Raw genomic sequence first — 17541 nt, forward strand, 5'->3', positions numbered from 1 at the left:
CAGTCACTACCTGGAGTCCCAGTACTGGTAGAGAAGCAGTCAGACCAGGTCAGTCACTACCTGGAGTCCCAGTACTGGTAGAGAAGCAGTCAGACCAGGTCAGTCACTACCTGGAGTCCCAGTACTGGTAGAGAAGCAGTCAGACCAGGTCAGTCACTACCTGGAGTCCCAGTACTGGTAGAGAAGCAGTCACACCAAGACAGTCACTACCTGGAGTCCCAGTATACACACCAAGAAAGTCATACACTCAAGTATTAATTCTTTTTATTTCCACACAGGAAGGTTAACTGGCGGGTAAATTTAAGACTAAACATTTTGCTCCAATATATAAAAACTGTGAGCTGGAATATCTTTTTAATGCGGTTGATTAATGGGGTTTAAAGTTTGTGTATTACACGAGGGTCATTAAGGCTGGACGTCACTTGTTCACCACCAGTCAAGAATACTTTAACTCCCTGATAAAAGAATTGTGATATACGTTCAGTGTATATACTTTGAGAGATATACACCTCTTTGAACTTTGAACTAAAGATCCGTGTCAGTAATTGTAAAAACATTCGGCAAAGCTACTGGAGATAATTGGAAAAGTGGCTCGGGGCTCAAAATTCTTCCATCAAACATTTTAAGTTTTTCGTTATTAAAATCTTGTATGTAAATTCTAATGGAGATAACTAAAGTGAAATAAACACTTGTCGGAACTTAATAATAACTCACATGGAGATAGGAACTTAGAAAATTAATTCATCTGTATATTTCGACCCTTTTCTGAAGATGATCCCACAAGGGGATCCAAATATACAGATCAGTTAATTTTCTGAGTTTTGTCTCATTAAATCTAATATTTATTTCTTATAGTTACGAATATTACTCATAAAAGCAAGCAGATGGAAGAACTCCATCCAGAACGTCCCTTGTGTGAGTGTCTGTAAGTAGTCCAAACATGGCGTTCCCTTCTGAGAGACGCACACTAATATATTTAACTCTGTCGGTTTTATTGGATTTGGTTAAACCCATAATGTCTACAGTGAACTCCAAAAAAATTATAGTCTTCCATGAAAGAATAATAAGAAAAACTGAATTCAGAGAGGAAGGAAACAGCAAATTAATGCAACAGAGGAGAGGGAAACGCAAACAGCGATAAGAGGGACCATGACCCACTGGAGAAGTGTCAACACCGAGGTGATGTAAACATCAGGTAATGTGAGCGCTGCACAAATGGTGCGAAAAATGGTTCCGACAGACTGATGAAAAAATGATACAAAAACGCCAACATTGGCACATGTGGAGTGACCATCATCCCAGGACCTAAGCGTCGATAAGCAAATATCTCGGTGTTGGAAGACTATGCAACATTTGAGTATTTTTATGACAGAAACGTTGCCCAAATGTTGCAGAAATGTCTCACCCTTAAAGAACAATAAGTCACAATAGCGTGACTGGAACGATACACAAATAACCCGCACATAGGAGAGGGGAGCTCACAACGACGTTTTGCTCCGACTTTGACCATTTACAGAGTGTTGACTTTGTAAATGGTCCAAGTCGGGCCGAAACATCGTCGTAAGCTCCTTTCTCCCCGACGTGCAGGTTATCTGTCTCATTCTGCAACATGGCGCTTGTCTAAAATACTTCCATTACATCCTGACGTTTCCATCTTTCGTCTCGTAGCAAAGAGTTAAGCACGAGACGGAAGGCAAGTGAGAGAAAGAGAGTTAGAGAGAGAGAGAGAGAGAGAGAGAGAGAGAGAGAGAGAGAGAGAGAGAGAGAGAGAGAGAGAGAGAGAGAGAGAGAGAGAGAGAGAGAAAGAAAGAGAGACAAAGAAAGGTTTAAAAAATAATGTTAACATTACAACCATCATCATCATCATAACTATGATTCACTTGCCCTGAGTAACTAACTCCACACGTACCGTACTTTGAGAGTAAAGTATGTACACGAACAGCATACCTGGAGTATACCTGGAGTATACCTGGAGAGGGTTTGGGTAATTAGAGAAAGGTGATTAATTTTTTGGGTCTCGTTTATGGATTTAGAAAAAAAATACATATGGTAGGCTGAATAAGGGAGCATCAGTCCTCTAAAGAAGGTGAACTTTTGTCTAGTGAAAGTGAACTTTTCTCTAGTGAAAGTGAACTTTTCTCTAGTGAAAGTGAACTTTTGTCTAGGGAAAGTGAACTTTTGTCTAATGAAACTGAACTTTTGCCTAGTGAAAGTGAACTTTTGTCTAATGAAAGTGAACTTTTGTCTAGTGAAAGTGAACTTTTGTCTAGTGGAAGTAGACTTTTGTCTAGTGAAAATGGACTTTTGTCTAGTGAAAGTAGACTTTTGTCCAATGAAAGTGCACTTTTGTCTAGTGAAAGTGAACTTTTGTCCAATAAAAGTGCACTTTTGTTCAATGACAGTGGAATTTTGTCTAGTGAAAGTGGACTTTTGTTCAAAGAAAGCGGACCTTTGTCCAGCAAAAGAGGACTGCTGTCAACATAGTTTGACATCAACGTAGTTACATGTGTGTCATGAGCATGACATCAACGTAGTTACAGATGTGTCATAAACATGACATCAACGTACTTACAGGTGTGTCATGAGCATGACATCAACGTAGTTACAGGTGTGTCATAAACATGACATCAACGTAGTTACAGGTGTGTCATAAACATGACATCAACGTAGTTACAGGTGTGTCATGAACATGACATCAACGTAGTTACACGTGTGTCATGAACATGACATCAACGTAGTTACACGTGTGTCATGAACATGACATCAACATAGCTACAGGTGTGTCATGAACATGACAACAACGTAGTTACAGGTGTGTCATGAACATGACATCAACGTAGTTACAGGTGTCATAAACATGACATCAACGTAGTTACAGGTGTGTCATGAAAATGACATCAACGTAGTTACATGTGTGTCATGAACATGACATCAACGTAGTTACAGGTGTATCATGAACATGACATCAACGCAGTTACAGGTGTGTCATGAACATTACATCAACGTAGTTACAGGTGTATCATGAAAATGACATCAACGTAGTTACATGTGTGTCATGAACATGACATCAACGTAGTTACAGGTGTATCATGAACATGACATCAACGCAGTTACAGGTGTGTCATCAACATTACATCAACGTAGTTACAGGTGTATTATGAACATCGCATCAACGTAGTTACAGGTGTGTTATGAACATGACATCAACGTAGTTACAGGTGTGTCATGAACATGACATCAACGTAGTTACAGGTGTCATGAACATGACATCAACGTAGTTACAGGTGTCATGAACTTGACATCAACGTAGTTACACGTGTGTCATGAACATGACATCAACGTAGTTACATGTGTGTCATGAACATGACATCATCGTAGTTACATATGTGTCATGAACATGACATCAACGTAGTTACAGGTATGTCATGAACATAACATCAACGTAGTTACAGGTGTGTCATGAACATGACATCAACGTAGTTACATGTGTGTCATGAACATGACATCTACGTAGTTACATGTGTGTCATGAACAAGACATCAACGTAGTTACAGGTGTGTCATGAACATGACATCAACGTAATTACAGGTGTGTCATGAACATGACATCAACGTAGTTACAGATATGTCATAAACATGACATCAACGTAGTTACAGGTGTGTCATAAACATGACATCAACGTAGTTACAGGTGTGTCATGAACATGACATCAACGTAGTCCCATGTGTATCATGAACATGACATCAACGTAGTTACAGGTATGTCATGAACATGACATCAGCGTAGTTACAGGTGTGTCATGAACATGACATCAACGTAGTTACAGGTGTGTCATGAACATGACATCAACGTAGTTACAGGTGTGTCATGAACATGATATCAACGTAGTTACAGGTGTGTTATGAACATGACATCAACGTAGTTACAGGTGTGTCATGAACATGACATCAACGTAGTTACATGTGTGTCATGAACATGACATCAACGTAGTTACAGGTGTCATGAACATGACATCAACGTAGTTACATGTCATGAACATGACATCAATGTAGTTACACGTGTGTCATGAACATGACATCAACGTAGTTACATGTCATGAACATGACATCAAGGTAGTTACACGTGTGTCATGAACATGACATCAACGTAGTTACGTGTGTCATGAACATGACATCATCGTACTTACATATGTGTCATAAACATGACATCAACGTAGTTACAGGTATGTCATGAACATAACATCAACATAGTTACACGTGTATCATGAGCATGACATCAACGTAGTTACATGTGTGTCATGAACATGACATCAACGTAGTTACATGTGTGTCAAGAACATGACATCAATGTAGTTACATGTGTGTCATAAACATGACATCAACGTAGTTACATGTGTGTCATGAACATGACATCAACGTAGTTACAGTTGTCATGAATATGACATCAACGTAGTTACAGGTGTGTCATGAACATGACATCAACGTAGTTACAGGTGTATCATGAACATGACATCAACGTAGTTACAGGTATGTCATGAACATGACATCAACGTAGTTACAGGTGTGTCATGAACATGACATCAACGTAGTTACAGGTATGTCATGAACATGACATCAACTTAGTAACAGGTGTATCATGAACATGACATCAACGTAGTTACATGTGTGTCATGAACATGACATCAACGTAGTTACAGGTATGTCATGAATGTGACATCAACGTATTACAGATGTGTCATGAACATGACATCAACGTAGTTACATGTGTGTCATGAACATGACATCAACGTAGTTACAGGTGTCATGAACATGACATCAACGTAGTTACATGTCATGAACATGACATCAACGCAGTTACATGCCATGAACATGACATCAACGTAGTTACATATCATGAGCATGACATCAACGTAGTTACACGTGTGTCATGAACATGACATCAACGTAGTTACATGTGTCATGAACATGACATCAACGTAGTTACAGGTATGTTATGAACATGACATCAACGTAGTTACACGTGTGTCATGAACATGACATCAACGTAGTTACATGTGTGTCTTGAACATGACATCAACGTAGTTACAGGTATGTCATGAACATGACATCAACGTAGTTACATGTGTCTCATGAACATGACATCAACGTAGTTACATGTGTGTCATGAACATGACATCAACGTAGTTACATGTGTGTCTTGAACATGACATCAACGTAGTTACAGGTATGTCATGAACATGACATCAACGTAGTTACATGTGTGTCATGAACATGACATCAACGTAGTTACATGTGTGTCATGAACATGACATCAACGTAGTTACAGGTGTGTCATGAACTTAACATCAACATAGTTACATGTGTGTCATGAATATCATGCAAAGAATAATTAATTTCCGTGGAAAAAAACCGCTGTAATGGAGCAGGTGTGTTTCGGTTATTGTGCGCACATGTGACAACTCTATAATAAACATGTGTGTGTGTGTACAGGTGTCCAGTGAGTGTAGTGGTACCTGAGACTAGTATACAGGTCCGGAGTTTGAGTCTACACACCTCTAATGGTGTATAATAAACTACAAACAGCTTGGGGGGATGGTAGAAAGGGAGAAGAGTGAGGAAAGAGGGGAAACAAAGAGGGGAGGATACGAGGTGAAAGACAGAGGGGGGGGGAGCACGTGCAGGTTGAGTGGGGGAGGGGTAGAGGGTCGTGGGGTTGGGGAGAGGGGAAGGGGATTGACTGAGAGTGGATGAACCATAATTAAGTTGAGGCCAGAGTGACTGACAGCCTGACTTATCTTGGGGCTCATCTGGCAAAGGAGGGAGAGGGAGTCTCTCTCTCTCTCTCTCTCTCTCTCTCTATCAGTGTCTGTCTTTTTCTGTCTGTGTCTATGTCTCTTTCCTCTGTTTCTCTGTGGGTTTCTATCCTTCCCTGTCTGTTTCTCTGTCTTTGTCTCTGCCTCATTCTTTGATTCTCTGTGTTTTTTCCTCTGTTCATATTTCTTCTGATTCTTTATCTTGTCTATTTTCCGCCTATCTTTTTTCTTTCTTTACCTCTTTCTCCGTTTATCTTTCTGTTTATATTTCTGTCTTTCCCTATCTCTCTCTATTCTTCATTCTGTTTGTACTTACGTCTAAAAGAGATCGTTGTCTCCGTCTCTCTATCCCGAGAGAAGGTAATTACCAGTTAAGCTGGAAGGAAACTTTTCAAGCTGCCGTAGATGCTAAACCCTTGATGGTAAGACCAAAGGGGTACAATACCTGGCCTCACCCCCTTTTGTCAGTGTGACTTGTGAATGGTCCAAGTCGGACCGAAACGTCGTGATAAGCTTCTTTCTTCTATGTGCGGGATATTTGTGCCTTGATGGAAGCCTTAGTGACATTCTCACTGACGTCTTCCAGGTCACCTTGTATGAGTTCCATCCTGCATGATGAACTATGACAGGGAAACATAGCTAGCCCTTCATCCCATTGTCTAATTATCCTATAGAATAAGGTAGCAACACACTGATGATGCAACCAATTTTGTTAAAGAAAAAGAGAGAGGAACGCTTTCATTGTAGCGAGAAGATGATATTTATTGGAATTCCGACGCCCCGTCTTTGGTGACCCCTGTTGTTCTCTTCTCTGTGGGAGGGTCATCACAAACAGACTAACTGTTCAGATATTAGTCGAGCCTCTGGCACTCCTGATCCACGCGGTTTTAACTCTTTCGGTGATACCATGCTCGTTGGTTAATACAGTGAGAGGGAGATGAGGAATGGCAGATTACTACCTCATCCCCGAATGCTAGATCCTCACCTCGCATTTACTGTTGCTGACTCTTGAATATTTTATGGCGTTTATGTTGTTGTCGGTCCTTCAGGAGTCCTTGTGGCCCTTTAGGAGTTTGGTGTCTTAGGTCCGTCAGGAGGTCTGTGAGGTCACGGGTCTTCCAGGAGACCGTTCTTGATGTGTCGAGAATGACTCCTTTCTTCGTAGTGCTTGGGTAGCGTAATACCAAAGGATTCCTTCAAATGACCCTTTAAAGGAGTCCTACAGCTCCTTCAGAGGTCGCTCTATCACCTGCTCCTGAAACCCCTCTCAACTGGCGCTAGGGAAGCCGAGATCAAGAAGAGGACTGTGAGATAAACTGCCAGGATGCTGGGATGAAACGATCTTTGAGTCGGTGAGGTAGGAAGTTCTGAGCAGATATCTTTGAGTTAATGAAGAGGACATTTGAGTAATATACGAATATCTCTGAGTTGAAGATGAAGACGAGGCGTAGAAGACCTACGATCCCTGAGTCATAAAAGAAGATCTCTGAATAGTAAAAGAAGACTCTTTAGTACCCAATGATGGAAGAAGAGTTGGCTGTCTGTCTGGCTGGCTGACGATACCAGCAGGGTGTTGAGCAGTCGGATCAGGTCCTCACAGGCAAAGGCGTCGCCACAACTCACCGAACGGAGCCGTAATTGCGTCTTTCTCAGCGGTGAATCTCTCTCCCGATCACTGATTCCTCGTCCAATAGCTCACGCAGCCACAAGTCTCCTCTGCCTTTGTCCGCTCGTAGCCACCCTCACCCTCCGCCAGGAATACTAAACGAGCGGCCTCAGAAAGTGGGAGGTCTTGGAAACCTCTTTGGCACCCACTAAACACCTCAGAAGATGTGCCTTTGAAAGACACCCGAAGGAGGTGATATTAAATGAGGCAGAGATTCGAGGTCCCATTTTTCTTTATTTTCTATACCGCGACGCGACGGCATTTTCAAGTTCATAGCTGTGTCTCCCTCAGAGCCTTATTTACATGCTACGTGTACTTTCACACACACACACACACACACACAGGACATGAGACTCGACCCCTGAAAAGATACTCTGGGAAGATGCAAGTGGAAGATACTCACGAGAGATAAAGATAGACGGGAAACTTGAGAAAGATAAAAAAAATGGTGAGAATTAAATTTTTCACATGAGCCAAATAAGTAACAGAACAATTTTCATTATCAGTATAGAAAGCAACGGGAAACCCACTCAAAAACCCACTGGGAAACTCACTCAAAAACCCACTGGGAAACTCACTCAAAAATCCACTGGGAAACTCACTCAAAAACCCACTGGGAAACTCACTCAAAAACCCACTGGGAAACTCACTCAAAAACCCACTGGGAAACTCACTCAAAAACCCACTGGGAAACCCACTCAAAAACCCACTGGGAAACTCACTCAAAAACCCACTGGGAAACTCACTCAAAAACCCACTGGGAAACTCACTCAAAAACCCACTGGGAAACTCACTCAAAAACCCACTGGGAAACTCACTCAAAAACCCACTGGGAAACTCACTCAAAAATCCACTGGGAAACTCACTCAAAAACCCACTGGGAAACTCACTCAAAAACTCACTGGGAAACTCACTCAAAAATCCACTGGGAAACTCACTCAAAAACCCACTGAGAAACTCACTCAAAAATCCACTGGGAAACTCACTCAAAAACCCACTGGGAAACTCACTCAAAAACCCACTGGGAAACTCACTCAAAAATCCACTGGGAAACTCACTCAAAAACCCACTGGGAAACCTCAATGGGAACCCACTGGGAAACGCACTGGGAAACCCAGTGGGGAACCCACTGGGAACCCACTGGGAAACCCGCTGGGAAACTCAATGGGGAACCCACTGGGAAACGCACTGGGAAACCCAGTGGGGTACCCACTGGGAACCCACTGGGAAACACGCTGGGAAACCTCAATGGGAACCCACTGGGAAACCCACAAGGGAAGCCAAATATTTTGTGGAAGGCTTCATAGAGTGTAACAAATATTTATTATATATAATATGACTTCTCGAATAAATTAATTAATAAAAAATTGTGTGTGTGTGTGTGTGTGTGTGTGTGTGTGTGTGTGTGTGTGTGTGTGTGTGTGTGTGTGTGTGTGTGTGTGTGTGTGTGTGTGTGTACTCACCTAATTGTGGTTGGAGGGGTCGAGACTCAGCTCCTGTGTGTGTGTGTGTGTGTGTGTGTGTGTGTGTGTGTGTGTGTGTGTGTGTGTGTGTGTGTGTGTGTGTGTGTGTGTGTGTACTCACCTAATTGTGGTTGGAGGGGTCGAGACTCAGCTCCTGTGTGTGTGTGTGTGTGTGTGTGTGTGTGTGTGTGTGTGTGTGTGTGTGTGTGTGTGTGTGTGTGTGTGTGTGTGTGTGTGTGTGTACCTACTGACACAGAGGATTAATGGGATTTAAATGGATAAATCCCTTTGTAGCTTCGGTAAGAATTAAATCGCTCATTGATGGACAATTTGTTAATTAGTATACTCACCTAATTGTGGTTGCAGGGGTCGATTCACAGCTCTTGACCCTGCCTCTTCACTGGTAGCTACTAGGTCACTCTCCCTGCTTCATGAGATTTATCATACCTCTTCTTAAAGCTATGTATGGATCCTGCCTCCACTACATAACTGTCCAGACTATTCCACTTCCTGACAACTCTACGACTGAAGAAATACTTCCTATCATCCCTGTGGTTCATCTGAGTCTTCAACTTCCAACTGTGACCCCTTGTTACTGTGTCTCATCTCTGGAACATCCTGTTTCTGTCCATCTTGTCGATTCCTCTCAGTATTTCATATGTCGTTATCATGTCGTCCCTACCTCTCCTGTCTTACAGTGTCGTCAGGTCGAGTTCCCTTAACTTCTCCTCGTAAGGCATGCCCCTTTGCTCCGGGACTAGTCTCGTTACAAACCTTTGCACTTTCCTTAGTTTCCTGACGTGCTTGGCCAGGTGTGGGTTCCAAACTGGTGCTGCATATGGGCCTGACGTATACGGTGTAGAAGGTCTGGAACGACTCCTTACTGAGATGTCAGAATGCTGTCCTTAGGTTCGCTAGTCCTCTAAATGCTGCAACAGTTATATGATGTGCTCCTCAGGAGATGTGCTCGCTATTATACACACTCTAAGATCCTTTTCCTTGAACGAGGTTTGTAGTCTTTGGCCGCCTAAACTATACTCTGTCTGTGGTCTTCTTAGCCCTTCCCCGATCTTCATGACTGCACTTGGCGGGGTTGAACTCTAGGAGCCAGTTGCTGGACCAGGCCTGCAGCCTGTCCAGATCCCTTTGTACTCCTGCCTGGTCCTCCTCCGATTGAATTCTCTTGATTGAATTCTTCTGAGTCTATTCCTTCCGTCATATCATTCACATATACCAGAAAAAGCACGAGTCCTAGGACTGACCCTTGTGGAACCCCGCTCGTCACAGGCTCCCTCTCTGACACTTCATCACGTATCATGACTCGTGTGTGTGTTTGTGTGTGTGTGTGTGTGTGTGTGTGTGTGTGTGTGTGTGTGTGTGTGTGTGTGTGTGTGTGTGTGTGTGTGTGTGTGTGTGTGTGTAGACATGGAGGTACGTACATACACAGTAGCGTATGGTTCATCTAGGCTACACGTGGCTTTGTTTACAAAAACCCGCTCGTGCGTTTGTTTAAAAACACGCACACGTGTTTTTGTATCTACTCGCGCGTGTTTGTGTGTGTATCTACTCGCCCATGTGTGTGTGTGTGTGTGTGTGTGTTAGTTACCATTTTGTCCTAGGTGTGTGTATGTGTGTGTGTGTGTGTGTGTGTGTGTGTGTGTGTGTGTGTGTGTGTGTGTGTGTGTGTGTGTGTGTGTGTACTCGTGCGGGTGTGTGTGTGTGTTAGTTACCATTTTGTCCTAGGTGTGTGTGTGTGTGTGTGTGTGTGTGCGTGTGTACTCGTGCGGGTGTGTGTGTGTGTATTCCTGCGGGTATGTGTTTGGGATACTATGTTAGTTCTTTTTTATATTATTTTACTCTATTTTGATGCGTACATATGGTCCAGAGGGAATGTGGGAGGGAGGAAGAGGCGGAGAATGAGGGAGAAGGCAGAGTGAGGAAGAGGGGAGAGAGAGGGGAAGTTTGAGGGGAGGAGTCAAACGTCTGCATTTTGTCAACATGGCCAGCTAATCAGGCTGAGGGTGAGCAAACATGGCGGATCCTTCCTACTGCCTCTGTACGATGTGTATAAAACACCGTCCGTGCTGTGCCGGGAAGCGGGGGAACCTCTAGACACACTTCACGTATCGTGAAGAACGTTCTTCTTTAGGAAGAAACACCTTAATAAGCATCTTTTCCCATCGCTAGCATTTTATTTTGTGTTAAAGAGCGAAGCTGCGCCGTAAGAGGCGGGATGTAAGATAACTAGGATATAGAACATGGGTTAGGAGGAATTGATTCGTGGATAGTTTTTTGATTTGCCTCTTTCCGTCTTAGGTTGCACAAAAAAGCTAAGTGGAGAACCAGAATCCGTCTGCGTAGGAAGGTCTGGGAGACCCAGGAGACAGAGGCAGAGTTTAGGTACCACTGATTCACCTTTCAGGACGTGTTTTGGGGTTCGTTGGAGAAACAACCGTAGACTGTAATGGAGGCGTTATATTGGTAATGGTTTCAAAGTCCAGCCTGTCCGCCGGTCCACCTGTCCGCCTGTCCGTCTGGTAAGCCTGCACGAGAGTGAGAGGGCTACGGCCTAGGTGCCTGGTTCGAAAGGGGGAATGTCACATTTCTTATGCCTTGACCAAGGAGCCTTCCTATAAATGCTACTGGGACATATTTACTACAGAAATAATACTTTTGACAGACGAGTTCGTACCACTGAGACGTGTTTCATTGGTCTGGTAGTTGAATGGTACTCACGTATCCTCTTCCTACCCTCATCATGCCAGATGATCACACTTTCTCTAAGAACACATTCGTCCATGTCAATCTTGAAGAAAGAACACTGTCTTGACAGCTTGACATGTGTCACCTTCTTCATCGTTACTTTCCACAACCAGTGTCAGCAGTGCAAGTATTTTGTGAAGACTTACAAACACGTCAACATGAAGTCTTTTCAAGGATTTGTTTACCGTAGGGTTCCAGTGGTCATGGAAAAAGATGATATTGTTAATGAACTTACCGTAATTTCCGGCATATAAGGAGCACGAGTATAAAAGACATACGACGATGTTACCAAGAAGTTGTAACGTAACGTAACGTAACGTGTAACACAAAGCCTACCCTTGATCCTGACCTTGAGAAATAGGGTGCAGGCTGATTTTTCCAAGACTTTCTCGGGGAGAAATAGTGCGCCTTATATGCCGGAAAATATGGTAACATCACGATGTCATTGGCGTTAACTTCATGACAAAGATTGTTGAAGGTGCGTAAAATTATTGGCTTAGGGGTCTTAAACATTCGGTAAACATCATTGACTATATATATATATATATATATATATATATATATATATATATATATATATATATATATATATATATATATATATATATATATATATATATATATATATATATATATATATATATATATATATATCCATACACTTTTCGGTGTATAAATTCTGGCTACAAATATAACTTTCTCTACATTTGTATTGCAACACAATTTTCAAATCATTATATATTTTTTACCTGTAATTATATCAGTGTTTCCTATCACCCATAATATTTTAAATACAACAAAAAAAAATCAATATATTTACATTATCGCCATCACTACTTATAGCCACACGATGTTATAAACACATTAACGCTCCTTTTTGTAAGATCCAAATCCTTTGAATTAATCAAATAAAACAAATGATCGTCGCCCAGACAGTTTTCGATGCTGCTAATACGAGTGTTCTGACAACTGTGATCCTCTTAACAATAAAACTGAAGCAGGATTATTAGACTTTACTTCCGTCGTCATGAGGTCTTCTGATGAGATTATTCTATATTAAGTAGACGACATGTTGAGTAGTGGCTAGTGTTGCAGATTATTATTATTATTATTATTATTATTATTGTTATTATTATTATGATTATTATTATTATTATTGTTATTATTATTACTATTATTATTATTATTATTATTATTATTATTATTATTATTATTATTATTATTATTGTTATTATTATTATTATTATTACTATTATTATTATTATTATTATTATTGTTATTATTATTGCTATTATTATTATTATTGTTATTGTTATTATTATTATTATTATTATTATTATTATTATTATTATTATTATTATTATTATTATTATTATTATTATTATTATTATTATTATGATTATTATTATTATTATTATTATTGTTATTATTATTGCTATTATTATTATTATTATTATTATTGCTATTATTATTATTATTATTATTATTATTATTACTGTTAAAATTATTATTTTTATTATTATAATTATTATGAATATTGTTCTTATGATTATATGTTATTATTATTATTTTATTATTATTATTATTATTTTTATGATTATTATGTTATTCTTATTCTTCTTAATATTATTTTTATTGATATCGTTTTAAATATAATTACAGTTAACTCTTATAGAGAGAGAGAGAGAGAGAGACAAAGGGGGGAGGGGAGGGGAGGGGAGGGGAGGGGAGTGGAGGGGGGGAGGGGAGGGGAGGGGGGTGAGAGGGGGAACAATGATATACACTATTGGACTTTATTATTGAAAGTTGGTGGCATTATTGCGTATTGTGTTATGTTATATATATGTGGGTGTGCGCCCACCTCTCATATTTATATATTAATTCATATATTTATTCTGCATGCATTCATGACAAATTTGAATTCTTCCCATAACACCAACCGCAATAATATATATATATGGGTCATATATATATATATATATATATATATATATATATATATATATATATATATATATATATAAATATATATATTGTAATAAAGTTGGTAGAATTACCGAAAATCTGTAAAGTAAAAGAGCTTTGTCAAAGCTCTTCGAGAGCGAAACGTTGCCACAATAAAATGTCACATTAGTTGCACTTGTGTCCTTTTATTTTTTTTTTCAACAAGTCGGTCGTCTCCCACCGAGGCAGGGTGACCCAAAAAAAGAAAGAAAATCCCCAAAAAGAAAATACTTTCATCATTCAACACTTTCACCTCACTCACACATTATCACTGTTTTTGCAGAGGTGCTCAGAATACAACAGTTTAGAAGCATATACATATAAAGATACACAACATATCCCTCCAAACTGCCAATATCCCAAACCCCTCCTTTAAAGTGCAGGCATTGTACTTCCCATTTCCAGGACTCAAGTCCGACTATATGAAAATAACCGGTTTCCCTGAATCCCTTCACTAAATATTACCCTGCTCACACTCCAACAGATCGTCAGGTCCCAAGTATCATTCGTCTCCATTCACTCCTATCGAACACGCTCATGCACACCTGCTGGAAGTTCAAGCCCCTCGCCCACAAAACCTCCTTTACCCTTTCCTTCCAATCTTTTTGAGGACGACCCCTACCTACCCTGCCTTTCTTCCCCTATAGATTTAAATGCTCTCCATGTTATTCTACTTTGATCCATTCTCTCTAAATGACCAAACCACCTCAACAAACCCTCTTCAGCCCTCTGACTAATACTTTTATTAACTCCACACCTTCTCCTAATTTCCACACTCCGAATTTTCTGCATAATATTTACACCACACATTGCCCTTAGACAGGACATCTCCACTGCCTCCAACCGTCTCCTCGCTGCAGCATTCACAACCCAAGCTTCACATCCATATAAGAGTGTTGGTACTACTATACTTTCATACATTCCCTTCTTTGTCTCCATAGATAACGTTTTTTGTCTCCACATATACCTCAACGCACAACTCACCTTTTTTCCTTCATCAATTCTATGATTAACCTCATCCTTCATAAATCCATCCGTCGACACGTCAACTCCCAAGTATCTGAAAACATTCACTTCTTCCATACTCCTCCTCCCCAATTTGATATCCAATTTTTCGGGGAGGAGGAGTATGGAAGAAGTGAACGTTTTCAGATACTTGGGAGTTGACGTGTCTGCGGATGGATTTATGAAGGATGAGATTAATCATAGAATTGATGAGGGAAAAACAAGGTGAGTGGTGCGTTGAGGTATATGTGGAGACAAAAAACGTTATCAAACCATACCCCGGCCGGGATTGAACCCGCGGTCATAGAGTCTCAAAACTCCAGCCCGTCGCGTTAGCCACTAGACCAGCTAGCCACAATAAGATTCGTCCAACTAGGTATATTTCTACACCATAGGAAGGTTAGCACAGGCACCACTGTGACCACAAATGCAAGTTTTCACAGAGGTGCCTGTGCTAACCTTCCTATGGTGTAGAAATATACCTAGTTGGACGAATCTTATTGTGGCTAGCTGGTCCAGTGGCTAACGCGACGGGCTGGAGTTTTGAGACTCTCTGACCGCGGGTTCAATCCCGGCCGGGGTATGGTCTGTTTGCAATCGTGTCATTACGATTTCGTGAGTCGAGTCAAAAAACGTTATCTATGGAGGCAAAGAAGGGAATGTGTATATATATATATATATATATGTGTGTGTGTGTGTGTGTGTGTGTGTGTGTGTGTGTGTGTGTGTGTGTGTGTGTGTGTGTGTGTGTGTGTGTGTGTGTGTGTTGATTTCGTCATTAAGTCAGGATAACTAAAGTAAATTATTGCGGTCTCATTTTACTCACTGTTTGGTTGGATAAAACAATTACTCAGGTTTAATATATTCTCTGATGCTTATTTGGTATATCCTTATTCGAGTATGTTGCTTTATGTGTGTTAGATATTATTAGAAATATTTAAGCTAGGTGCCTGCAGTGATGGCTGGATGGCTGTAGGAGTGCTAGTGTATGGTACTGTCAGGGACCCTCCAGTCTCAGTAGTTAGTTCTAAGCTGCCACAAGCTTTTTTATACAATTATTTTACAAGCTAAGAGCTGTATTATCGTATCTCAACTCATTTCCAGGACCAGCTCTAAGGTATAGTGCGCCCCCCCCGATACCACCCACAACAGTCGACGAACACCCAGGTACCTGTAGATAAATGGTTCAGAGAACCGACAAGCTGATAAATTAGACACATGTGCAACACTTGGATATCTTTCGCCCACACAGTGGCTTTATCAGTCCAATACAGAGAAGAATTGCTGAAAATCAGAAGGAGTTTGAGGTAATCAGTCCCTCAGCCTGGAGTCGGTGTTAGTCAAAAAGGATACCTAGCTGTTGCACATGTGCCTTACTCTTCAACTTGTCAGTATAATATACCATTTGCGACATCACTGGAGAGGTGTTACCTACGTCGTAACACACTGCTGCCACCGCGGTGTTACAGGCACACGGGGAAGCAGGAAGGCAGCGGGAGGTGACATTCTCACAGATGATGTAAATCTGTGCCTTGGGAAGGTCAGGGGATGCTTAATAACCAGTGATCAGATCATTGTCTGACAACTACCCGTGTCAGGAAATGCTTGACCAGACGAACGAAACACCACCACCACTATCACCACCACAACCAACACCACCACCATCACCACCACCACTACCAAGACCATCACCACCACTAATTAATAATCTTGAGGTTAATGACGAGCTTGGGGAATGTGATCACAAATCACTTAGTTTTAATATATCATGGAATTACCCAGATAACTGAAATCAAATCTCTGTCCCAGATTTTCGCTTGGCCGACTTCATGGGACTGAAAAATTACCTGGGTGGGCTAAATTGGGATGTCCTGACTATGGGTCAGGTAGGTGATCTTGGTTGCCAATATGACGTTTTTCAGAGCATAGTTCTAGCTGCCCAGACAACTTTTGTTCCGACTGGGGAAATTAGATCTAACAAAAATTATCCCAAATGGATGAACAATAGATTAAAACATCTCAATGGTCAAAAGAGAGGCATATATAGGCGTATCAAAAGAGGGGATGGGCAGTTAAGAAATCAATATATTCAGTTAAAGAGAGAAATAAAGAAAGGAATAAGAAAACCAAAAAGGGATTACGAGGCTAATTTTTCAAGAGATTCAAAGACTAACCCAAAAGGGTTCTTTCAGGTATACAGAAGTAAGATTAAGGACAAGATAGCCCACTTAAGAGTAACTCTGGTCAGATTACTGACAGTGATAAGGATATGTGTGAAATTCTCAATACCTACTTCCTCTCAATTTTCACCCAGGAAAATACTAGCGATATTCCTGAAATAATAGATTATGTAGAACAGGATAATAAACTATGTACGATTGCGGTAACTAGTGACATGGTCCTCAGACAAATAGAGAAACTAAAACCTAACAAATCACCAGATCCTGATGAACTGTTTGCAAGGGTGTTAAAGGAATGTAAAGAGGAACTTAGCATACCTTTGGCTAATCTTTTTAACGTATCACTACAAAGTGGCATAGTGCCTGATAAGTGGAGAATGGCAAATGTAATACCTATTTACAAGGCAGGTGACAGGTCCTTGGCTTCGAACTATAGACCAATAAGCCTTACCTCCATAGTGGGAAAATTTTTGGAATCAATAATTGTCGAAGCAATTCGTAGCCATCTTGATAGACACAGATTGATTAATGACTCTCAACACGGTTTTACAAAGACGCGTTCCTGTCTTACGAATTTATTAACTTTTTTCACTAAGGTGTTTGAGGAGGTGGTTCATGGTAATGAATATGATATTGTGTATATGGACT

Source organism: Cherax quadricarinatus, chromosome 45 (assembly GCF_038502225.1).
Source record: "Cherax quadricarinatus isolate ZL_2023a chromosome 45, ASM3850222v1, whole genome shotgun sequence".
Taxonomy (NCBI): Eukaryota; Metazoa; Arthropoda; class Malacostraca; order Decapoda; family Parastacidae; genus Cherax; species Cherax quadricarinatus.